The sequence below is a fragment of the Micromys minutus genome (assembly GCF_963924665.1).
Source record: "Micromys minutus genome assembly, chromosome: 1".
Lineage (NCBI taxonomy): Eukaryota > Metazoa > Chordata > Mammalia > Rodentia > Muridae > Micromys > Micromys minutus.
Window position 1 is genome coordinate 182283743 of NC_137969.1, and position 25900 is coordinate 182309642.

Consider the following 25900-nt stretch of genomic DNA (forward strand, 5'->3'; position numbering starts at 1 on the left):
TTAATTTGGATATTTTCTCTTTGCCCTCTAGTTAGTCTGGCTAAGGCTTTATCAATCTTGTTAATTTTTTCAAAGAACCAGCTCTTGGTTTTCTTGATTCTTTGAATGGTTCTTTTTGTTTTTATTTGGTCAATTTCTGCTCTGAGTTTGCTTATTTCTTGCTGTTTACTCCTCTTGGGATTATCTGCTTCCTTTTGTTCTAGAGCTTTCAACTGGGCTGTCAAGTTGCTAACATATGCTCTCTCCAGTTTCTTTTTGGAAGCACTCAGATCTATGAAGTTTCCTCTTAGTACTGCTTTCATTGCATCCCATAGGTTTGGGTATGTTGTGTTTCATTAAATTCTAGAAAATCCTTAATTTCTTTCTTTATTTTTTTTTGACCATTCTATTGTTTATAGAACATTTTTCAGTTTCCACGTGTATAGGGCTGTTTGTTGTCTTTGTTGTTATTAAAGACCAGCCTAAGTTCATGGTGATCTGAAAGGATGCATGGGAGTATTTCAATTTTCTTATATCTATTGAGGCTTCTTCTGTAACCAATTATATGGTCAATTTTGGAGAAGGTGCTGTGAGGTGCTGAGAAGAGGGTGTATTCTTTTGTTTTAGGGTGAAATATTCTACAGTTGTCTGTTAATTCCAATTGGTTCATAACCTCTATTAGTTTCACTGTGTCCTTGTTCAGTGTCTGCTTCCTTGATCTGTTCATTGATGAAAGCGGGGTGTTTAGGTCTCCTACTATTATTGTGTGGGGTTCAATATATGTTTTGAGCTTTAGTAGGGTTTCTTTTATGAATATGGGTGCTCTTGTATTTGGAGCATATATGTTAAGGATTGAGAGTTCCTCCTGATAAATTTTCGCTGTAATGAGTGAAAAGTGTCCTTCCTTATCTTTTTTGATAACTGTTGGTTGAAAATCTACTTTATTTGATATTAGAATGGCTACTCCAGCTTGTTTCTTGGGGCCGTTTGCTTCGAAGTCCTTTCCCCAACCTTTTACTCTGAGATAGTGTCTGACTTTGTCTCTGAGATGAGTTTCCTGTATGCAGCAAAATGCTGGATTCTGTTTATGTATCCAGTCTGATAGCCTATGTCTTTTTATTGGGCAATTGAGTACATTTATGTTAAGAAATATTAATGAATAGTGGTTGCTGTTTCCTGCTATTTTTGCTTTTAGAGGTAGAATTGTGTCTGTGTGTCTTTCTTCTTTGGTTTTCTTGCTTAGTTATTTTCTTGTTTTTACTAGGATGTAGTTTCCCTCCTTGTATTGGGTTTTCCACGTATAATTTATTGTAGTGCTGGGTTTGTGTTCAGATATTGTGCAAATTTAGTTTTGTCCTGGAATATCTTGGTCTCTTCATCTATGTTGATTGAGTGTTTTGCTGGGTATAGCAGCTTGGGCTGACACTTGTGTTCTCTTAGGGTCAGCATGATGTCTGTCCAAGCTCTCCTAGCTTTCATAGTTTCTGTTGAGAAGTAGGGTGTAATTCTGATTGGTTTGCCTTTATATATTACATGACCTTTTTTCCCTTACTGCTTTGAACGCTTTTTGTATTTCCTCTTTAAAAGCTTCTATTTGTTTGTTGTTGTCCTCTCGTTCTTGTTTAATTGAGTTATTCACACACTTCTTAAAGATCTCCATCATCATCTTTAAGTATGATTTCAGGTCTGAGTCTTCTTTTTCTGGGGTATTTGGCATTCCACTGCTTGCTGTATTGGGAGAGCTGTGTTCTGATGTTGCCAGGTTGTCTTGGTTTCCATTGCTTAAGTTCTTTGCTTTCCTCTTGCCATCTTGTTGTCTGTGATTATACATGGTCTAGTTGTCAGTGATTGGTACCTGTCTCTCCCGTGTACCTGAGGGCCCGAGGTTTCAGGAAGAAAACTGATTCTGAGTGTTTGGCTTTTGGTGGTTAAGCAGTGAGTTCTGTTAGCAGTGACTCAGCTCTGTCTTTGTGGGCTCAGATGTGGGAGCTCTTATGCAGCTGTTCTGGTAGCTCAGTCCTGTGCTCACAGGTCCTGAGTAGTACTGGCAGGGTCCTGGCTCTTTCTCTAGGCCACTACAGACCCTTTTCCTAAAAGCACAGTATTTTCTGTTATCTGAGGACTCATGATTTGTTCTCCCTGGGCCTATGTGTCAGACTCCTCTCTGACACATAAACGGGTTTGTAGAGTTGAACTTCAAACACTGCCTTTCCTGGGCAAACCCTGGCTCTCACTGACAGGGGCTTGTGCCTTACTGTGGGCCTGTGTTTCTAGACTTTGAACCAGGGCTTTTCGGGCTCTGAGTTCTTATGCCAGAGTTCCAGCTCCACTGAACCGAAGGGCTGCATTTTTCGCATGCTCGGCTTAGACCTCTCTGAGCTTGGCTACTCAAGGCGCAGTCTCACCAGGCCTGTGCCCCTGGATCTCTTCTGTTCCAGGTAGCAAATGGCTTGTGCATTTGGTCCACAGTCAATGGCTTTCTGAGAAGATACTGAGTCCCTATTCCAGGGTTCCTGCCGCACTGAACCAACCAGAGGGCTGCATTTACTGTGTGCTCCGGCTGGTCCTGTCTGAGCGTTGGCTACTCGCAGTGGAGTCTCGCCAATCTTGGGTCCCTGGATCTCTGCTGTTCCTGGTGACAATTGGCCTGGGTGTGTGGTATGCAGGCAATGGCTTTCCGGGTAGATATTGAGTCCCTATGGCAGGGTTCCTGCTCCCCTGAGCCAACCAGAGGTCTGCGTTTTCCATGTGCTCTGCCTAGACCTCTCTGCACTTTGGCTACTCACGGCGCAGTCTCACCAGGCCTGTGTTCCTGGATCTCCACTGTTCCAGGTGGCAAATGCATGTGCATTGTTGAATTTAAAAATAGCTATATATTTCATAAATAGGCCTTTATTGTCATTAGTATGAAACGTAAGACTATGTACCATGTCCTTTGGATTGGATCCAATCACCGCTTAGGATTTGACTCGTGGTTATGACATAATAGCCTGTATATCCAACGCTCTGCTAAGGCTGACAGTGTGCCGGAGGGTAATGATGAGCCATGGCAGGTCTGGTGGACAAACTTATATAGAGACAATGCACCTAGTCAAAAGTCTGCAAAAAAAGGGGACATATTGAACCTGAGAGAGGGATTCCAACTATCTGGAATTTATATGATTTGCTACTTAATAATCTTATAACGCTAAGCCCCCCCCTTTCCTGTCTTGGTGGGCTCTGCAAGCCTCCTTTGCTAGGACATTTGAAAACGGTAAACAGAGAACAGGTGGAAAGCCTTCTCTTTCCTGGGTACGTATACAGTTTTTCCCCGCCTCCCAGCTCCCACTGGTGTGAGCGCAGAGCTCAGTGGTGTTAGTTACCCAGCAGGACTTCACACCTGCTGACTGCCTGTTGTATGTCTGCTGTCACTTCTGTCTGCGGTTTGCTGGGGTGGCAACCGTAGACCTTGAGATTGCTGGCAGCATCCACAACCCCATCCGTCTTATTCTCCCGGGCCATTCCAGTGCGATTCCCACCTTGTCAGTCCCTTGTATGTTGATTCTGACATGTTAGTCTTGGCTTGATGATGTTAAGCCAACTCTAGCCTCACCAAGCTTGTAAACTTCCAAGTTCTGGTAGGCTATGGCTCTATTTTCACTGTAGCAGAGGTTGATCTAGAGATCAGGTCCTGCTGTGCTAATAGGTATTTGATAAACACTGATGGGGTTTATTACTTAGAATCCATATGCACCATTCCTTGAACATCCTTCTGAGAACTATATCAGACAACTATAGGGTTCGGGACACAGTTAACGTTTATTGTATAGTAAAGATGACTTTTACTATGGCGGTACTAGATTTTAAAATGAGACTCCAGACAAAAAACAGAAAGAAGTTACTGTAATGTATAGGCTAAGAAATTCCAAGACAAACACAGAGAACAGTAAGAAAACAATAGGAACCTCAGGGCCAAGTTCCGTGAATATATTGTTTGGGATTAACAGTGAACCTAAGGATGGGCTTGTGAACTTGAAATCAGGCTCAGTTCCAAGAGACCACAGTAGAAGTTACTGGTTGCCATTCAACCTGGACCCAGGCCTGGAACAGCAGTGCTTCCCTTGTGGCCTCCCATTGAAGCAGACGGGTCAGCATGCATTTAAAGAGGAAAATTCCCCAGGAACTTGTGGTCATCTCTAATTCAAAATAGGCATTATATTTTCAGAGCAAGAAATATGCTGCACAGCTCCTGGAGTTTCTGTTACTCATTTGCTGGAGTAATTCAGTACGCTTTTCAGTCAGCCTACTCCTGTCCAGAAATGAAGCTGTCTAATTTGCCAGAGTGTTGAGAAGGAACCATGCAGTGTAGAAAGTATGTATAAAAATAAAACAAAAAACATTTAAAAAAGATAATCCTTTTTTCTTTGGTTTTGTTTCTCTGTCTCTACAAAGGGGTTTGTTATGTTGACATACTTATATGACTTTATGAGCCAGCTTCTTCTGAGTTCCTAGAACTGTAGTAGGTTTATGAACAAATTAAGATGCTTGCCTTTTTTGGTCTTTCCTGGTTTTGATTATACCTTACTCTTTAGCATAGCTAGGATGCAAAGTGTCAAACTACTAAGAAGGTATTGTTATAGCTTTAGGAAGTCCAATCACCTTTTCTTTTACAATTCTGAGTAAAGTGGTAAGGAGTTGAAAATAAAATCATCAGGATATAGAGAGGATGGTTCAGCAGCTAACCACACCCACTGTTCTTCCAGATGACCCGATGTCTCTTAGCACTCACATGGCCCATCACAACTTAACTCCAGTTTCAGGTGGTTGACGTCCTATTCTGACCCCCAGGCACCAGGAGCATGCCATGTAGTGACATGCATATAAGCAAACTTCCCAGACCATAAATGAATACATTGTTACATTATAGAAAATAAAGATCCTCATATTATAATGCTGAGTAAACTGGAGCCTCAGTTCAGGAGCCTGGACAGCAATAAACCACTGTTTACCTGTGCTTTCCTTCTTGGGTCATTCTGACAATTTGGTGCCCTAATGCCTTTACACATAGTCTATTCCACTAGGGATGCTAGGCACCTGAAATAAGGAGGAGGATGGGTGTACAATGCCCACTTCTATTTCTTCTAGCTCACTGACTCAAAAAATTATAGCTGCAGACGTGTTTCCATAGCCATAAAAGAATGGTTTGGATGACACTCTTTTGTGTTCCGACTCCATGACTCAGAAAATAGATCAGGACTGTGATTACTCAGACAGCATGGATGGAGACTGTAAGGACATCCAGTTGTCATTTTGCTGGTTACCTGAGTGCTATAGGTATGAAGCATTAATCCAGCTGATGTCGACTGCACTGATGTAGCGGTTCAGTTCAGGTGTGTGAGGTAGTGCAGTGATAAAGATAATTACCGGATGAATCACTGTGAGGACAGTCTGCATTCTGTTGGGGAAGAAATAATTGTTTCCAAAGAGACTTCCTGACTGAAGATTAAATATAGCAGGAGGGCCATTTTGGTGGCACAATATCATCATTGTATGCAAAGCTCTCATAATAATTAACCTTTTAGCTTAAGAAACTAAAACAGACTTAACAATTATTTCAGTTTACACAACAAAGCATATTGTTTCTTTCCTTCTTTGCTCAACAGCAATTATGAAACAGGAAAATAAGGAGAAGATCTGGGATTTACACAAATGCTGTGAATTAACCTGTGGCAAAGCCTTTTGACAGAGAAAGAAGCCCAAATCCTCTCCACCCCATGACAAGGCTTATACATAACAGAATCTCACAGAAGGATGGCATTGGGTTCAGACTCAAAGCTAAGATCTCAGAGTCCCGTGTTCTGTACAGTGCCTGTCACTGAGTTCCTACTCTTTCTCTCAACTTTGGCCCACTTCCTCTCTTGGAAAGCTTCTGCTGCTATATACTGTCCAATCTTATGTTCTGAGATTCTTGTATATCTGCCCCAATCAACTCCCACGGCTAATGTATTTGTTATTGAATCAAAGGAAGAAGTGTGGGTCTGATGTTTACAGCAGCTTGCCCTGGGCACCTGGTTACAGCTAAGATTTGGATGTCTGCTTCACCTATGTTCTTACTTTGAGCAGACCTTTAGCTCCTAGCAGGGACTAGAGGTTGATTGGTGACAATGCATGTGCTGTAACATTTTTGGCCAATTGAAAGTGAGCTAAAATGCCATCCATACCTTTTCCTCAAAATCTCCGATCCTTGTCAGGCCTCCTTAGTCTTTACTTGTACAAGGAGGAAACGGAAGTGGTTTTCTGAATGTGTACTCTATGGAAAGAGTAATCACTAAGAGGCGATTGTCCCATCCTTAAAAAGAAGTCGGTAGTTGTTCAGGGCTGTTAGATTGCAAAGCAAGATAGAAGTTGCAGCTCTGTTATCCTTCCTGATATGTTTCCCCAAGGACATCTGACAGTCACAGAAGATTTGATTCTAGTAAACGTGGTAACACACACATGAAACATTACCACCATGGCAAGCGCCTATTGGATACTGTGTGGTAATCTCAGCAACAATGTGTTTACACCCACTGTCCTTGTTTTTATCTATTTTCTCTCTCTTTTCTCTTTAATGTTAGAAGAAATAAGATATGAGTGTTTTCTGATGGCTGTAGTTCAGTTAGGAGGTTCAGGAAATCTATTTAATGAATGTGCTCAATACTTAACGACATTAGATTCCTTTCATGGGAACACACCCTTTTCTCAACCACAATGTCCTTTAAGGGTAAACAAAAACTACAAAGAAAAAAAATCACATCCCCCACTTCTCAGAATAGCTAAAAACTGAACTTTACTTTTTTAGTTCCTCCTAAGGTAATTTCAAATTTCTTTATAAAGTTAAAAAAGAAAAGTGAATGTCTAGACTCTCCTTGGGCAGAGAAAGATAGGATTCATCATTGCATGCGGCCTGTGTGTTCTTTACCACGGAACATTAAATGGAATTAGGAGCGCCAGGAAGTCATGTAGAGCTTCATCTAGTTTAATGTAGGCTGGTCTACTCACCACATTCCTGATTCTGATGTCCTGCAAGATGCACAAGTGTCCTTTGTTTTTAAAAGTCATGTTACATCATGTCCTGGAGTACAAAGGCAGTATGACATCCTGTAGGGGGAAAAGCTGAATTGTATATTGAGTTCTGTATTGTAAATTTCAGTTTTCGCTCATGCCTTTATTAATACAGATAAAGGACTTTATTGAAGGGGTTTTTCCAATAAAATGTTCTTGCTATCAAACTTTTCCAAGAAGTTATCACTACCATTATTATTGTTTATTATTATATAGACTATTGGTATATTATTCCATATTTAAAATGTAATGTGTTGATACTTGTAGTAAGACATTTCTGTTAAAATTGAGCTGAATTTGGAAAATTTTATATAATCAAGTTGTTTTATATTCTAAAACCACTTTTTAGGTTTTATCCTAAGCAATTGGTTGAAAAAAATTAATGGTGTATAAAGGTAGTGTACTCAAACCAGATTGATTAACATATCTATTACATTAAATGTATATTTATCTTTAGATACATTTTTATTCTTTGAAAGCCCCATGTTTTTATATAATTAGTCTGTTCATATCTATCCACCACGACCTTCCTCCAAGTTCCTCTAGAAATCTTCATTCTGTTTCTCTCCCACCTTCATGTCCTCTTTTTCCTTGGTTACTGATACCCTGCTTAATCCAATTAGTGTTGCCTATATGTTTATGTGTGTAGGGCCATCTGATGAGGTGTGGCAGCATAGTGTTAGCACATCCCCCAAAGAGACTGACTCTCCTTCCCTCAGAGACACCAACTGCCACTAAATCCTTCAGCATTTTGACTGGTTGGTTTGAATGTACGAGGCTCCTTCCTTCCCATCCTCCCTTATACTTTTCTTTGCTTGTTTGATGACAGGGAGCTAACTGGTGTCAAGCCATCTGTGTTTTTATTTGCATATTTTGTTCCCTAGAGCATCGTGTGTAAGTCTTATTTTTGGAAAATTATTTAGTCAGGTTCCTTTCCATTTTTGTGTTTTTGGTTGTGAGCCTAGCCTTTCATGACTGTACCATCTTTCTGACCCGGATTTTCCAGTTTGCTAGTATCTGAATTTCTTATCAAGTCCCCTCTGCTTCCTACTTTTGGCTTTAGCACCTTATCTGATGAGTTGCAAATGCTTTCTTTTGTCTCTGGGATCTCTGGAGTGTCCCTTCTGTAGTGATTTCCCCTGCATTGTGGAAGCATTTTAGAGCACACCCAGCTCATCTGTTTGTGGTTTGGCTGCTTGTGGTTCTAGAAGCTGTAACCACGAAATGGTTCCGATCCATAGTGTGCCAGTGCTATGATGCTTTTCTCTTAACGTTTTCTACTGATTCAATAGTTTGAGTCATTACGTTGAAGTTTTCAGTCTATTTTAAATGGAATTTTGTAAAAACGTTGCAATATGAAGCACTGTTTTAAGACTCTATAATGTGGGTAGCCAGTTTTCCTGGGATTCGTTATTGAAAAGACTGTTGACGTTTTGAGATTATGGCATTGTTGTTGAAAGCCATTGGAGGTACATAATTTATTTTTTTGTTTTATATTATGCTCCTTTATCCTCTTTGTCTGTGTTCATGTCAGTAGCATGTTTGTTTAGTAAGTTACTCTAACTTTGTGGTATAATATGAAAGACAAGTTTGAAATCTTCAATTTTGCGTTCTTGTACTTAAGATGAAATTTGCTATTTGGTGTGCTTCATGGTTCCATATGACTTTATTTTTCTCCCTATATTTTTTTAGGACACCTCAACAATAATTTTCCAATCTATCAATACCTTTTCGTTTACTTTCATGACCTTAAATTTCTTGTGTCCATGTTTAAAATTATGTATGTATGTATGTATGTATGTATGTATGTATATATGTATGTATATATGTATGTGTGTGTGTCTGTGTGCGTTGTGTCTGTGTTTACATATATCAAATGCAGGTAGCATGTATCTCTGGAGTGAGAAGGTTGTATAGACTCTCCTGGATTCGGAGTTACAGGCATTATTATCAGTGTGTTGGGAATCACTTTGTGCTTCTGCAAGAAAAATAAATGTTCTTAAAAGGTAAACAAATCCCTCATTTATGCTCCATATTGTTCAGCATCTTTATCTGTTTCTCTTGGGATTTTTTTTTTATTGAAACTTGATCATTTTCTCATACAATATTTCCTGGTTGTAGTTTCCCTTCTCCCTAGGTTCCTCACCACCTCACCTTGACTAGATCCACTCACTTTCTATCTCTCAGTAGGAAAGGATAGGCTTCTTTGAGATAACTAAAATTGACAAAATAAAATAGAATAAGATGAAGCAAAAAACCATCATCTCAAAGCTGGACATAACAGTCTAACAGGAGGAATATAGTTTCAGAGGCAGGCACAAGAGTTACATCATCTCAAAGCTGGACACGAAAGTCCAACAGGAGGAAAATAGTTTCAGAGGCAGGCACAAGAGTTAGAGACCCACTCATTCTCCCGTGGGGAGTCTCAGAAAAATACTAAGCTGGCCCTTGTGAAACTCCGTGTTGCCACGATCTTCACCCTCCATCCTCTGACCTCTGAGACCGCTTCCTCTCTCCACCTCCCTAGCCCTGCCCAGTCACTGGCTTTCCTTTATTTTACTAATTCAAATGGGAAGGTTCAGATGAAGGACTTCATAATAATAATTATAAATATATTGAAGAATATTAAGAGGACCTGAAAAAATACATTAATGAATATTGTAAAAACACAAGCAGTTGAATGGAATAATGAAAATGATTCGAGACATTAAAGTATAATTTCTAGATTTTTGTTTCCATACAGAATTTAATATTCTTTTTTAAATTTCTGTAAAAACTGCAAATGGAATTTCATAAAAATCACTTTTGGTAAGACAATATTAATCCTACTAATCCATGACCATGGGAGATAATTTCTATCTTCAGATTTCTTCTTCAGTGTCTTATTCAATTTCTTAAGTTTTATTATACATGTCTTTCACCTGCTTAATTAGAGTTAGCCCACGACTTTTTGTTTTTAGGCTATTTTGAAAGGTACTGTTTCTCTAATGTCTTTCTCAGTGTGTTTGTCATTTGTACATAAAAAGGCTGCTGATTTTTGGGTACTGGCTTTATATCCTGCTACTTTACTGCCTGGGGATGTTTTCTGGTTGAGCCTTTAGGATCGTTTATATATGAAATCATATTAACTTCAAATAAAGATACTGAATTCCTCTCCTCCTATTTGTATCCCTGTTGTCTCCTTCAGTTATTTTATTGTTCTTCCCATGTGTTCCAATACTGCATTAAATAGGTTTGTAATGAGTAGACATCCTTACCTTGTTCTTGCTTCTCTCCATTAAGGATTATTTAGGCATGGGCTGGCTATAACTTGTGTCTCTCCAGGGTTTTATCAAGATGGGAGGTCAGAGTTTTGTCAAAAGCCTTTCCTGTATCTAATCACATGCTCATGTGCTTTTGTCTTTTAGTCTGTTTATGTGGTTGGTTACACGTATTGATTTACATATGTTAAGCCATCCCTGTATCTTTGAGATTAAGCAATTTTAATCTGTATGCTGGCTCCTTTCATAGTCTTGTTATCAAAGTAATGGTGACTTCATTAAATAATTTAAAAGTGTTTCTATTTTGTGGAATAATGTAAAAAACATTGGTGTCAGTTTTTCAATAAATACCTGGCAGAATGCTACAGGGAATCCGTTTGGCCCTGGGCTTTAACAAAAACTACTGCTTCTATTTTGCTATGTGTAATTGGTCTACTTAAATTCTTTATTTTATCTTGATTTACATTTAATGGGTTCATTGTGTTTGCATTTTGTTATCTATATAATATGATAATATCTTTGAGGCAAGGCCACATTCAGTGGGGCAGTATAGCCTTGACCTCACAGTAATTCTCCTGCCTCAGCCATTTTTTTTTCTTACGGAATTAAACATTTTTAACATTATTTATGTGTTTCTTTATTGTAGAGTACGCCACACATGAGTGAATGTTAGAGCAACTTGTGGGATTTGGTGTGGACCATCATTACTGCGTGGACTTTAGGGATTGAACGCATGCCCTGGTTGTCAGCAGGTTCTTATACCCTTTGAGACATCTCTTCATCATCGGCAGCTCTTGCCTTTGCTCCTTAGTAAATTATTTCTCAGCCTTTGCTCTTTCCATTTCTTACTTTAACTTGTAGATGTACAGCTCTCTGCAGGTTACAGAGTGCTCCGTTATTCCCATGTACTCATAGGCCCATCCAAAGCACCCTGTTTCTGGTACTGCTTTTAATTTCTTTCTTTCATTTTTTTTTAAAAAAAAGATTTACTTATTTATTGTGTATAGAGTTCTGCCTGCATGTACATTTGCACGCCAGAAGAGGGCATCAGATCCCATTACAGATGGTTGTGAGCTACCATGTGGTTGCTGGGAATTGAACTCGAGACCTTTGGAAGGGCCTGTGCTGTTAACTCCTTTCAATTTCAAATAGTCTTAAAAAGCATTCTCTTAACTTAAATTGTCCATCTGTTGTTTTACGATGTCTGGTTTACACATGCAATTTTTTTTGTGTATAATCTTACAATCTTAAATTCTCAGTCTGGTAATTTTATTGTCCTGTTTATATAGTTAATTCTTGTTCAGCTCCCCCCGCCTCCTTTCATTATGCTATATAATATATATATATATATATATATATATATATATATAGAGTATATAAATATAATATAATAATATATAATATAATAAATGAGATAATATATATTAATTGAAAGATGGGTGTGCTAAAATGGTTATTTATAGTAAATAGGACTTTAGTAATTTAGTGATAAAGTGTCACTGTGGAAAAATATTCCACATTCCTTTGATTAGTGGGGTGTTGGCCTTTGTGTGTCTGGCTATGAGTTTGTAACATAATTCTTGTTTCTGGTTAGGTGAGGCAGGAACACTAGCATGGGTTGAGGTTGAGCAGTTCCTCTTTCTGTGTGGAAGGTTAGAGATGTGTGAGCTTATAGTTCCATCACCTGAGTCACCAGGCCCTAGCACTTAGCAGGCTGGTTCGTGAGGTTTTTGGGCAGGCAAAGCTCCCTGCCATTGATGGCAGTTCCTGTAATTGCTGTGAGAAGCTGACGATGACACTGTAGGGAGATACTTAAAGACTGGGCTGTTTCTAGAATTTAGAGTTTAAGATTTGTCCACTGAGACTCCAGGAATTAAAACTTAAAGCGTTATAAAAATGAATGGGGTTATCTGATTCCAGTCATTGATTGTCATTATTTTGGCATGAAGAGGACACTAAGGCCCCACACCACTACTCCCACCACATCCGGATAACCAGAAACAGTTATGGGCCACAGCTGAGTGCTACTTTTCTCTTTTATGGTGTTTAGCTTCTGTCAAAATTGGTTCAGTGTGCAGTTTCTCAGGGAGACAAGGGTAGGTACCTTTGCTTTCTCTTTGGATGACTGAGCAATGGCTTTCATCCTCAAATGCAGTATCCTCCACCTTTTTGAAGAGAAGAATTACACATCTCAGGTTCTGTGAAAATTGGTGACAGCGTGTTGGTATGTATGGAGACTAATATTTTTCTGCTTGGAGCATGATATACACAGAGTGTATCAATTGCATTAATGTAGCTTAATTTCTCCTTTCTTCTGGAATATTGCTTCAGCTTTTATGGCCATTCTACAGCCTACAAATAAAGACTAAAGAATTTTATCTCACAATACTTGAAGGCTAAATGTTTTGCACACATGAGGATTTCCTAGAGAAAAGTCTTTTGGCTCTGTAGGACAAATGCTCTACTTCACCCCCTGACATCTGCTTTAGAAGACTCTCTTTTTCAGCATCTGCATCTATTCCCTAGTCTTGATATCTTCACAGTGAAAATGAATCAGCAAACTATCCCTCCTCCTCACTTTTTATTTTGTAGTTAAGCCAGGTCTGTGTCTAATGTCTCTATGATATCTCTAGAATCTTCTGGGAAGAGAACATTCTGCTGCTTACATTAAATAGCAAGGAGTGAATGTTATCATGAAGGAAGTAGTAATTATTAACTGGAGAGGAAATGTAGTTCATTCAGGTAATTAGAACTGGGTACATAGAATCTTTAGGCTTGAAATCTCCCTAACTCCCCCAGCCCACTGTGGTTCCTATGTTAAAGCACATTTGCTATGATTTGTTTATGGTTTGAATGGTTAAAGATTCCTAAACTTCCTACTCATTTTTGTGACTATAACACAGTTTTTCTGAGTAGTTACTAACCAGAATATCCATTGCCATATTATATTGGCAAATTAGCACACACACACACACATACACACAAAAACACTTTGGCTATATTGTTCTAAAATACATCACTCCTATTGACATTGAATACATTGTAGATTCCTTGGACAGATGTAATTTAAGTTGAATATGGAGCACTTTATCCTATGCAGTATATTTAAAACCATTTTACATAGTACAAGTTTCCACCAACCCAGGCAAGGCACTGATACTCTGAAGATTTCCAATATCCTGTTAGTGCTTCTGTAGAGTTTCCTTCTACTTTGGTGTGAGAAAGGCTTTTGCATCATTTGACAGATTTCCACTTCACCTGGCATAGTCTTCATGCTCAGAGAATTTCGAGGTCTTTGTTGATAATTCTTACTTTCCCTGGAACTTTGTAATGTCCATGGAATTTCCTTGGAGCATTCCTAGCTGCTGTGTTTCCAAGGAGCAGATCCTCACTATTTTCTAAGAAAGTTGTTAATCACTGGAAGAAACACAGTTGTTTGCAAGTGAAGAGCAGACTGGGGGTGGGGTGGGATGGGGTAGGGGGATGGGGGTGGGGTGGGGTGGGGTGGGGAGTTCCTTTCCCATCTGCTTAGCCCACAACCTTTCATTTCTTGTGACTTTAGTCTGTGTATGCTGCCCTCCCATTCCCCAAGGAGCGGTGCCATTTATTTCACTTTCTTTCTCAACCCGGAACTCTTTTATTGTTCTCTGCAGCGGGGACATGAATAATGACTCGCTTTGCCAGCCAGTTCGTCTATGTCACAGCCCAGTACTCATCAGCAGGCTGGGCCCTTAGCTGTGTGTCACTCAGAGAAAGCTCCAGACTGAGAACTTGAAGGAAATTCCAGTAAATAAATAAGGTTGACACTTTAAAAATAACCCAAAACTATGAATTCAGCTTTTCTCCTAGATTAGAGAAGGAATGATGTTCAATAAATAACAGTTTAAGTATGGTATCTTTTTTAATGACCTCAATTTGCTGACGTGAAAGAGACCGAGGAACTCTCTCAGTAAACACTGAGGGAGGACACATATTAAATCATAGGTGAGTAATTAATAATATTATATAAATACAATTTATTAAAATATTAATATTCATTAAATAATATTAAGTGATGTTAAGTATATATTGGTAAACAATATAGAACAATGACAGGAAGAAGCGACATGCTTCTGCCTAACCTTCCAGTGTTGTCCAGACAAGCCCAACCTGAAAATGTTAACTACTCCTACACCAGCTTACACCTTCCTGTGCTGTGTGAGGGAAAGACAGGAAGACCTTGGCCAGGAAAGCTTTCATAACGAATGTGCACAGTATATTTCTTAGCCAGTATTTTACACATTTTGTAAATTGTTCTATATATAAAGCACATACATTTTAAGTTCACATTCATGCAGCATTCTGTGTCCTCTTGTCTGTTTGTACGAGTTCGATTTGTAATCTCCTCTTCCTTGTGTGGCTTTATTTTGTCTTACTTTCCTTGTCAGCTCTTGTTTGGGAAATTTCTCATTTTTGATGCTCATATGAATAGAATAATACTAGGACTCTTTCTGTGGCTCCCTTTTGTTGTCATACCTTTTGACATTTCTGTTGAATACATTTGTAGGTTCTTACTGCTGTATGGCTGGAATATGTGAGTACTCATTCAACTCTGTATAGTTTAGCCTAATTTCAAACACGTTTCTAAGAAGTGCAATACCAGATTCTTTTCTTAAGCAAATGGTTGTTAGCTACCTTGGTCCTTGCCACTTTGAAGGCCATTGCCCATTTGCAGTTAACTTTTTTTTTTTTTGGAGTGTTGAGGGATTTTTTTTTTTTAATTAGATACTCTGTATTTACATTTGAGATGTTATTCCTTTACCCTGCCCTGCTCCTAACTCCCCCTGCAGTTGCCTTCACAAAGGCGCACTCCCTTCTGATCCCCCTCTCCACTCCTCTGCCTTGTCATTTCCCTGCATTGGGACAACGTGCCCTCTCTGGGACAGAAGTCTCTTCTCACATTGATGCCAGATACTGCCATCTTCAGCTACATATGCAACGGGATCAATAGGTCTCTCAATGTGCACACAGAGGTTGATATTTTACCTCATTGGAATCCCGAGTTCAGACCTATGGTTAGCTGCAAGCATGTTCAGTTGTATCAATATGACTCTAGCATAGTCCCTGAGGGAGCATCTCTGTCTGGTTCATGCCAGTAAGTACTTTTTAGGACCAGCTATAGTGCTTGAATTTGGTGACTGCATATGTGGTGGATCCCTAGGTGAGGCAGCTTCTGAGTGATCTTTTCTTCAATCCCTGTTCCTCTATTTGACCTTGCATTTCCTCCCATGATAGCTTTGTTCTCTTTTCTAATGACTGAGGCATCCCCATTTTGGCTTTCCTGCTTTTTGAACTTCATAATGTCTGTGAATTGTTTCTTGGGTACTTGGTATTCCAAGATTTCTGGAGCTAGTATTTGCTTATCAGTGAGTGCATGTCATGAGTTTTCTTTTGTGACTGAGTTACCTCACTCAGGATGATAGTCTCTAGTTCCATCCATTGGCCTACAAATTTCATGAAGTTGTTGTTTCTAATAGCTGAGTAGTACTCCATTGTGTAAATGTACCATACTTTCTGTATCCATTCATCTGTTAAAGGACATCTGGGTTCTTTCTAGTTTCTGGCTATTATAAATAAGGCTGCTATTAACATGGTAGACCATGTGTCCTTGTTGTATGTTGGAGCATCTTTGCAGTATATGCCTAGAGTGGAGTGGCTGGGTTTTCAGGTCGTACTATGTTCAATTTTCTGAGGAACTGCCAGATTGATTTTATTAGAAGCACTCTCTACCTGCTATGTCACTGTGGCACTATATGACATGCTTGTTTTCATTTTCTATGTTTTTTTAACCTCATAATGCCAGGTTCTCAGACTGAATTTTAGAGGTTTTTTTTTTTTTTTTTTTTTACTGTGATGTTTTCCTTTTCAGTGCATATATTAGTTCCTTAGGGTTCAAAAAGCCCTTGCAGTAGGTTAGTAAAACCAGAAACTGCCTGAGTTTCATTACTGGAGCCTGACTATCTCACTTCTTGGTGCTGGTGCAGGCCTGCTCTCCTGGATGACAGCAGGCTGAAAGCTTTGCTTGTCTCAACTAGCTCTCAGCCTTTGCCAGCAGTCTCACCTTTTCTGGCACATGGAAACGGCACCTCTGTCATCCAGTGTGTTCATTTCTTCGTTGCATTTTGTCTTTGTCTAAAAATTGCCATTTTAAAATGAAACAGTGACAAGATCCCTCCAAGGCCTTCATTTTAACTAGATTGCCTCTGCATAATCATTGTTTCTAAGAGAAGTCCCAGGATTTTTAGGGTATCAGAGGTGAGACTTCTCAAACAGAGCAGATAGAGCTCAGAACATACTGCGGCCATTGTTATGTTCAAAGGATTTCTAGGTACTGATGCTCTCATCAGTTTGCTGATGCCATATAAAACCACTGAAATTCAATGGTCCAAAATTTGTAGTTTGCTTCTCTCTGCAGATAGGAAGGTTATCCTAGCCTATGCCTTTCTAGAGAGAATGTGATGTAATAGAGACTAGCAGAGATACAAGAAGGTAAGTGCAAACCCGAGACCTGAAGTGTTAGGCTTTGAATGGGCAAGAACCAGTGTTCATTTTTCACTCTTTTGGACAGTGAAGTCGTTGGTCAAACTCAAAGCTCAGTAGAGGAACCGCTACTGGGTACGTGTTGATGTTTATATCCCATTTTAACTCCAAAGGCCACTCGAATGCCCCTGGTTTGAGGTGCTTCCTGGGACCAAGTTCATATTCAAAGGGAACCTAGAGGCGGCTCTTCCCATCACTGGCTGCAGCACTTTGGGGACCAGAGCAGGACCTTGCCCTCTACCTGGGCAGCACAGTAGATCTGGCTCTGGAGGTGTGGGCATGCCTCAGAAGACATGTGAGCAGGAGAGATGGCTCTACCCCATGCTGGCTGCAGTAGCTCCTGAGCTATCTCAGGCAGTGCTGGAACGTTTGTCCTGGTGGCGCAGGCATAAGAGAGCTGGTGGGCTAGCCAAGTGGGTTACCACCCAGTCCCAAACCCAGTGGGATGAGTTGAGTTCCCTGGACATGTTTCCCATTTGTGAGCTGCTGGAGCAGATGAAGGGGCCAGTTTTGCTGATCCAAAGGTGTAGGATCTTCATGGCACAGGGTAACAACAGGATGTTTGAGAGAAGTCCCAGTAAGGTTCCAGTATTGATAGCATAGTAGAGGCCTTGAAACACACCGGTGACTCATTGTAATGAATGTTTGCAAGTAAAGATGTGTGGACAAAGAGGGACACTATGGGACACACTGTGACATACTACAGCTTACAGGAAGGGTTTTTTTTTTTTTTCTGTTTTGGTCCTTATTTGTCTATTTCCTTGGTTGTTTTTGTTCATTTGTTGTTTGTTTTATTTTGTTTTACATATTTATTTTTAATTTTCTTTGGGAGGGTGCAAGTTGCAAAGTCAGAGGGGGCACAAAATGTTTGGATGGATGATGTGAAATCCACAGAGAATCAATAAAAAGATTTTAAAACCCCTACTTATTAGAATTATAGTCACTTAGCAAAGTCATTGATAATGAATACATGGGAATGAAACACTTGAATAATAGTTCTCTTTTCATGGTGAAAAAAAGACGTATGTTTAGAATTAGCCATCCGGACTCAGTTTAGATGATCCTAATCTTGTTGGCAACATCTAGAGCATCATAGTCAGGAGCCAAGTGAACATTTTCTTTCTCTCTCCATCAGGCCTTATCAGGATATTGACTTTGGCCACATCAACGTCATAGAGTTTCTTCACGGCCTGTTTGATCTGGTGCTTGTTGGCCTTCACATCCACAATGAACACAAGAGTGTTGCTGTCCTCTATTTTCTTCATGGCTGACTCGGTGGTCAGTGGGAATCTGATGATAGCATAGTGGTCCAGCTTGTTTCTTCTAGGTACACTCTTTCGAGGATATTTTGGCTGCCTCCAGATCCGCAGAGTCTTGGACTGCCAAAAAGTTTGTGATGTTCATATCTTATTTTTATGGCTGTGGACGCCTTTCAGCACTGCATTCTTAGCTTTCAAGGCCTTTGCTTTGGCTTCAGCTTTAGGAGGGGCAGGAGCGAACCCATCTTGGCGAAAAGGGTTGCTCCGAATAATAGTTCTAATATCTACAACAGTCCTATATATAACACCTGGTTTTTATGTAATATATTGGAGGCATCTGTCACACTATCAAACCTTAAAAAAAAAAAAACAAGTACTGACAAAAATGTATTGTATACTTTTATGCAAAAAATAGTTAAAATCTGTACATTTATCTTTGTTTTTTTAAAATAAAGTTGTAAAAAATAGATTTTGTCTATAATGTATAAACATATAAATTTATTAGAGAGGCAGAAGTGTTTCCAAAGTAGTAATGTCAATGTGGTCCTTAAAATTTCTTTTTTTTTGTTTTTATTAGATATTCTCTGTATTTCCATTTCAAATATTATTCTCTTTTCCCCTATTTCTATCCCCACTTCCTCTCCACTTGTTTTCATGAAGTTGCTCCCTCTCCCAACAACCCTCTCTACCTTAGCACCTTGGCATTCCCCTACACTGGGAAACGAGCCTTCACTGGACTGAAAGCTTCTTCTACCCTTGATTCTAGACAATGCTGTCCTTTGCTAATATGCAACTGGAGCCATGGGTCTCTCCATGGGTGCTCATTGGTTGGTGCTTTAGTCTCTGGGAACTCTGGGGGGTTTGGTTGTTTGATAATGCTGTTTTTCCCATAGGATTGCAGACCCTTTCTGCTACTTTAGTCCTTTCTCTAGCTCCTTCATTGGGGTCTCCGTGCTCAGTCTGATGGATAGCTGCAAACATCCTCAACTCTGGCAGATTCTTTAAGAAGGTATCCTTATCTGGCTTCTGCACTTCTTGGCATCAGCAATAGTGCTTGGGTTTAGTGGTTGCATATGGAGTGGATACTCTGGTGAGTCAGTCTCTGGATGATCTTTTCTTCAATTTCTGCACCTCAATTTGTCCCTGTATTTTCTCCCATGAGTACTTTGTTCTATCTTCTAACAAGGACCGAGGCATCCACATTCTGGCCTTCCTTCTTTTTTAAGCTTCCTAAGCTCTGTGAATTATTTCTTTGTTACTCAGAGCTTTTTGGGCTAGTATCTGCTTATCAGTGAGTGCATACCATGTATGTTCTTTTGTGACTGGGTTACCTCACTCAGCATGATAGCTTCTAGTTCCATCCATTTGCCTAGGAATTTCATAAAGTCATTGTTTCTAATAGCTGAGTAGTACTCCATTGTGTAAATGTACCAAAATTTCTGTATCCATTCCTCTGGCGAAGGACATCTGGGTTCTTTCCAGCTTCTGACTATTATAAATAAGGCTGCTATAAACATGGTGAGTTCCAGTGTAAGTTAAACAGCACTTCTTGTATGAGTTCCTTTTTTATTTCATTTTTAATCATTAGAGTTAGATATATGTAAGGAATTTGTGGTTTTCTTGTTTATTACTTAGGCAGGATATCACTGTGTAGCTTTGTCTGACCTGTAACTTGCTCCGTAGATCAGTATGGACACAAACTCATGGACACTTATTTGTTTCTGCCTACCGCTGGGATTAAAAAGGCATGCACCTCTATGTTCATTCAAAACATCATGTATGTATGTATGCATGTATGTATGTATGTATGTATGTTTGTGTATATGTATGAATGTATGTGTGTATGTATGTATCTGCATGAGTGTGTGAGCACATGTATACTATGGGCATGTGTGTGGTGATCAGGAGGCAATGTGCCCTTCTGTTCTCTTCTTCAATGGGTCCTAGGGAGCAAACTCAGATAATCAGGTTTTATGGCAACTGACTTTACTTGCTGAGCTATTCCTGCCCTCTCTGACATATTCTGTCTTGTACTGATTTATTCTTTACTGACTCATTAATACTTTTTAATACTCTGAACAAATCATTTTTTTATTAGTGGCACAAATACTCTGCCTCCTTTTGGCTTTTTAATTTCATGAATTTTTGAGTCTTTTTATTTTGAGACATTCTGTTTAGAAGGCAGAAAAATATTATTTTATATGTTTTTCCAAACTTTCATCTGTGTTTGACTACAGTAAAAGTTGTAGAGTAATAATCAATTTAATGAGTACATTTTTCAAAACGATTCCCTATTAATTTTCCACTTACTTGTAAGCCCAGCTGTCAGGTGTTTGTAGGTACATGTGTCCTTCTCTGCTCTCAAGTTCCCTGGGAGACTTTTCTTCCTAAGCTGTCTTAGCCCTTATAATGTGATACTATCACAACAATAGGGAAAGGCAAGCATATGATGCTTATTGTGATTTGTAACTTATTGCCAATAAAGTATTTAAGAAATTATATTGACTGATTTTTGTTTTTTAATAATATGAGGCAATTTTAGAACCTTATTTTAATATAAATATTATGATTAGATTTTATAATTTTTATAAATACACTAGCTTATTTTTATTTGTAACTTATCTGATAGTTATTTGAGAATAAACTGTTGTGTTTCTTACATAGCATATGTGCCAAATAATCAAAACTTCAATTAAAAATACATTTACATCAGATTTTATAGCTTTCTGTTTAATACTCTTAAAATTCTGTTGTTAAATTCATCACTAAGTAGCTTGTGGATTTTACTGTTATTAGTATAAGTGATGGTATTTTATATTCACAATTCACTGGGATATACTTTACAGGAAAGCCAAAAGTTCTCGGTAAGTATTCCCTACAAACCACCTAACTTACCTGTATCATGAGGGAATGCCTCTGCCCCCCAACCTCATGCCCCTCATGCCCCTCTTTCTCTCTGTGCTCTCCCATTTCCCTCCCCCATGCCCCTTGTGTCCCTCTTTCTCTCTGTGCTCTCCCATTCCCCTCCCCCATGCCCCTTGTGTCCCTCTTTCTCTCTGTGCTCTCCCATCTCCCCTCCCCCATGCCCCTTGTGCCCCTCTTTCTTTCTGTGCTCTCCCATCTCCCCTCCCCCATGCCTCTTGTGGCCCTCTTTCTCTCTGTGCTCTCCCATCCACCCTCCCTCATGCCCCTTGTGCCCCTCTTTCTCTCTGTGCTTTCCCATCCCCCTCTCCAATGCCTCTTGTGCCACTCTTTCTCTCTGTGCTCTCCCATCCACCCTCCCCCATGCCCCTTGTACCCCTTTGTGGTTGATTCTCTTTCACCACCCTTCGACCCTGGACACCACTGATTTATTTTCTGTTTCTGCAGTTTCTCTACTCTAAAGTGCCATGCCAGGGCTAGGTTTGGTGGCACATGCCTTTAATCCCAGCACTTTTGAGGCATAGGCAGGTGAATCTCTCTGAGTATGAGGCTGGTTTGGTCTGCATAGTGAATTATAGGAAGTGAGGGCTACATAGAGAGTCATTAATTTGAAAATTAAATAGGGTTCCATATTAATAAGATCATGGATTTATAAACTATCTTGCTTTTGTAGAGACACATGATATTGAAATTCATTCATTGTTTTCTGTTTTATTGCTGAGAAGATATGTTTTGTTAGTGTTCAGTCTGATTGCCTAGTATTTAGGCAAATTTAATTCCTCTGTTAATGTATCTGTCTTGTCTGAAGAACATAGACCTTTCAGAATAAGGAAACCGTGTTTGTTAACAAGAGGAGAGAGACCAAATTGCATGCACATAAGTAGCAGATGTGTATCTTGGTTTTCATGTACATCCCATGCAACCGGAGCAGAGGCTATCCCAAAAGCTGTTGCCTGTCCATGGAATAAGTTCTAGCTGTGCTACCTTCTCTGCCTAGCACTTCAGAGACTAGATTTGTCAGGATTGGGGGACACGTGAGGGATCCCACTCTTTCAGAGGAGAAGGGGAGGGCAGTGGGAGGAAAGATTGTGGGGAGGAGGCCAGTGAGCAGGATGTAAATTAAAAAATGAAGAGTTTGACAGATGCTGAGTTTCATAGGTCACGTTTTAGTGCAGAGTTGATGTGGAGGGCCTTGGACTACAGTGGCAAACACTCATAGGGTAATTCCAAATGTACTATGTGAGAGGAAAGCCAGAGACCAAGGAGGAGTAGCAAGGGGCTCCTGGTCAAGCTGTGTGGAAAGTAGAAAATAATATTAAAGCTATAGTTTTGTTTGGTAAAGGAATTAGGATAAAGTCTACTGGGGGCTAAAGCAGATTGTTATAGTTCTAATTGCCATAAGCTTAAATTTGGCATGATTTTTGATGAATCAGTTGAATGTCTAGTAAGATCCTCGGTGTCTCTGTTCGCCTTATCCGAGTGTGGCATGTTGCTGCTAAGACAGGGAGTTGTTCGTTTTATATGTGCCTGCGAGCGTGCTTCTCTCCCCACCCCTTTATCTCAGCCTCATTCTTCCTTCTCAGCACGTTGCCTGCAAAATTCTCCATGAATATTTACTTCCCTAGTGAGCCGATGTTCCCCAGCATCTCCAATCATTTTGCTCATATTTCTCACACAAATGTTGGGAGATAAGTTTCCAACCATCTGTGGGTAGGTCACTTCAACTGCTGACCACTAACTTCTCCAGTAGACTGGTTAGTCACATCACCGACCTCCAAATGGAACGGCCGATCCTGCTGCCTCAGAGTCATTCTAGGTCTTTGCCTCCTTTCAGCTCTTTACACTCCCTCGATGAGCTTACAGCAAAACCCTCTGACAGTTTTTAGGAGGACTGAAATCTTTCTTGTCTCCGTGGTTGGATTGTGGTTCGGGTTCTGTTTGACTTCAGTTTATACCCAGCAGGTAATTCCATGCCACGTCAGAGCACTGACTTGCACTTCAGGCCACTGTTTCAGTTTCTGCTTTCACTGTCTAACATTTGAGCCATTTACCTGAGAAGATCGATGAGAGTCAAAAATCCCAGTGCATTTTCACTTTTTATAGGTTTTCACAATATTTGATTATGAAAGTCAACAGTAAGGGCTAAAGTGCAACGTTAGTATTACCGGTAAAGTTGTTTCCCATGCTACTACTTGGCCCTAATTATCCGTATCCACACATTGAAAATTTAAAAATGCCTGCATCACTGAATCAACAGCCGTGGGTGGGATTGCCATTCCTAATGCACATTGGCTGTGCAGGCTTGCCAGGGTTTGGGATGAGCTGAGAAGTTGATTTGGTTTTTTATGGTAGATATTTGTAGGCCTTTGCAAATGCATTCTGTGTGAACCCTTTTAAAAACTCCCACCCAAAAGGAAACCTTGGGCTTGTTTATCCACATCATTTGTGCTCCTGTTTCGTATAGAATGGGGGGAGGGGGTCTGTATCAACCTCATATGGACACAGTCTGAGGTTCCTTACCCAGAAGATGATCTGATAGAATGTGAGAACAAAGCTTCTTGGATAACTGTCTCATGCAGCTTGAAGGAACATTGCATAATTCAAACAATGTTAATGTATGCAAAATGCTTCGGGTTTGATTTTGAGATGATAAATTGGATGCAGGTGTTCATTGTTTACCTAATTGTAAACTGCTCTATTTTGTTAATACTTGAATATTGTTAGCATGCTTCTCCAAGGATAGAGTGAGAAACCTGTGCGTGCATGCCTCTGATTTAGTTTTACTTTAATGTATATATTGTTCCCTGTTGGGCAAACTTCCCTGGCTGCCCTATTGCAAGACTAATTCGAATGTTGTTATGGATGGAAAGATAGAAACATTTATAATCAGATTATTTGTAGTCATGAACCATTACCTCAATTCCATAAAACAATAGTTTCTAACCTTTTGGGGGTATAAAACCTCTGAAAATTAAGGAATCCTTCCTTTTCCAGAAAAATAGTTGCATTATCCACAATACATTTTCCCAAAGATTTGAGTCCATGTTAGTTATATTCCTTTACTTTATGTTAAAAAATCTGCTACAATTGCATGCCATATTTAGGAATATGAGTGGAAGCCATCTTTATAGACAATTTGGAATATGTATACAATCAATGTGCATTTGTTTCTGTTTATAGGAGCTGATAGCAGACTGGCCATTTATCTGAGTTTGCTCACTACTTAGATATCATTTGAGGGAACAAAGATGAATTCAACTTGTCATATGTCCTTAAGATTAAGAATAAGAAGAGTGCTGGTAACAAAAGAAAGTTAGCTAGAAAGCAGGTGAATTAGTAACAGGTTTTCAGTAAATATAAAAGGACAAAATTCCCAGCAAAGAACTCTTTATGTTTAAGACCTGAGAGAGAAAAGTACATGTTTTCTTAAAGGAATTTCAAAGGAAGTCGGCTCTTGGCAGGAGTGTGATGAGAACAATATGGCTGTAGTGGAGGATGAAGTGCCTTCCAAACAGTGACAGGCAGAACCTCTGCGTTTTTGGAATGGTTTTGTTTGGGTAGTCTGTCCAGTTTAAGATGGAAGTCCTGAACATACTGATCTTAGATGTCTTCAAATACATCTCTACACAGCTTCTCCATAGTAATCTCTTGGATGATTTGTCTTGGTAACATGGATCAATTAAGAAAGAAGATTGCCTGGCATACATGGGCTGAGGTGAATTACAGAAAGATCATGAATATCCCTAAGATGGCCTATAGTGTTCTGAGAATAATACTTATGCAATGGACAGAAAGTGTAATGGTCCCTGTTGTACTGACTGGCAGATTCCAAGGGTGACTTTTTTATGAGTCTAAGCATATCTTGAGAATAGAATGTGGTGAGTGGCCAAGTGTGCAGTGTTAAAAGAGTTATACACTTATAGAAAGTTAACCACATAAAACAAAAGACAAGCTTTAATTGCAGGGGAAACAAGCTTATTCAGGAAAGTAATTTTAGCATTCATCATGTGTTTTATCTGTGAGAAAAGTATGCATTGTTGATGATGTAAATGCTCATTATTGGTAATATCAAAACTACAATATTGAAATGATGGGAAGCAGAAAGCGTGGGTATATATTGTGGTGGGAAAGATACTGGTTTTTACCCCCCAAAAGATAGTAAATAGAACAGAAAAACCAAAGGGCCACACCCCCAGGTATATTAATTAGAAGCACTTCTTTCGTTTTGTACCATTGCCATGAGCCCTTCTGGGCAGAGTCTCATTCTCAGTTTTGTGTTTGTCTCATTTGCATGGGTAAAGGGATCTTGCTAGATGTAACAGGCGGATGCTGACAATATGCCAGCACTCTCCAGTTTGTCCTCTAGTGCTGCTGTTACTGCCATAGTAGGGGGACAGTCTACACTTGCTGTTCCTCCAGTCTGTCACTGGGGTAAGTGGATGAGTCAAACCCCATAGCTCTACTGCCCGGAAGATGGTACCTGACACCCTACAACTGTGTGATGAGTAACTTTAGTCCAGCTGGTCACAGATTTCCTGCATATTTGTTAGTGGGCAAAGGTTGACTGTTACACAGAGAAATAAATACTACATTACTGCTTACAGCCAGTGATAATTGCCTGCTTGGGAGCATGGGAGACAAAGTAAGGTGTGAGGAAATGGGTGGATTGTTATCACATCAAGCGTTACAGAGAGTTTTTTAAAAACTGGGCTTCACAATGTACCCTGGGCTGGCCTATGTAACCTATTAGATTAGGTTGTCCTCAACCTTAGAGATATGCCTGCCTCTGCCTCCTGAATGCTGTGGTTAAAGACATGA

The 25900-nt window shown here is 39.7% G+C and overlaps 1 protein-coding gene and 1 pseudogene across 3 annotated transcripts in view; one reads left to right on the plus strand and one right to left on the minus strand.

The window, feature by feature from the left end:
- CRPPA (CDP-L-ribitol pyrophosphorylase A) overlaps positions 1-25900 on the plus strand; it is a gene marked incomplete at its 5' end in the record, with an annotated part of 280876 nt that overhangs the window by 47064 nt on the left and 207912 nt on the right. The gene's annotated exons all lie outside the window — the stretch shown is intronic.
- Positions 17955-22893, minus strand: LOC308436917 (large ribosomal subunit protein uL23-like; annotated as a pseudogene). Its single transcript has 2 exons — positions 22815-22893; positions 17955-18468 (listed from the first exon to the last, which is right to left on the minus strand). The product of its transcript is annotated as a large ribosomal subunit protein uL23-like (transcript).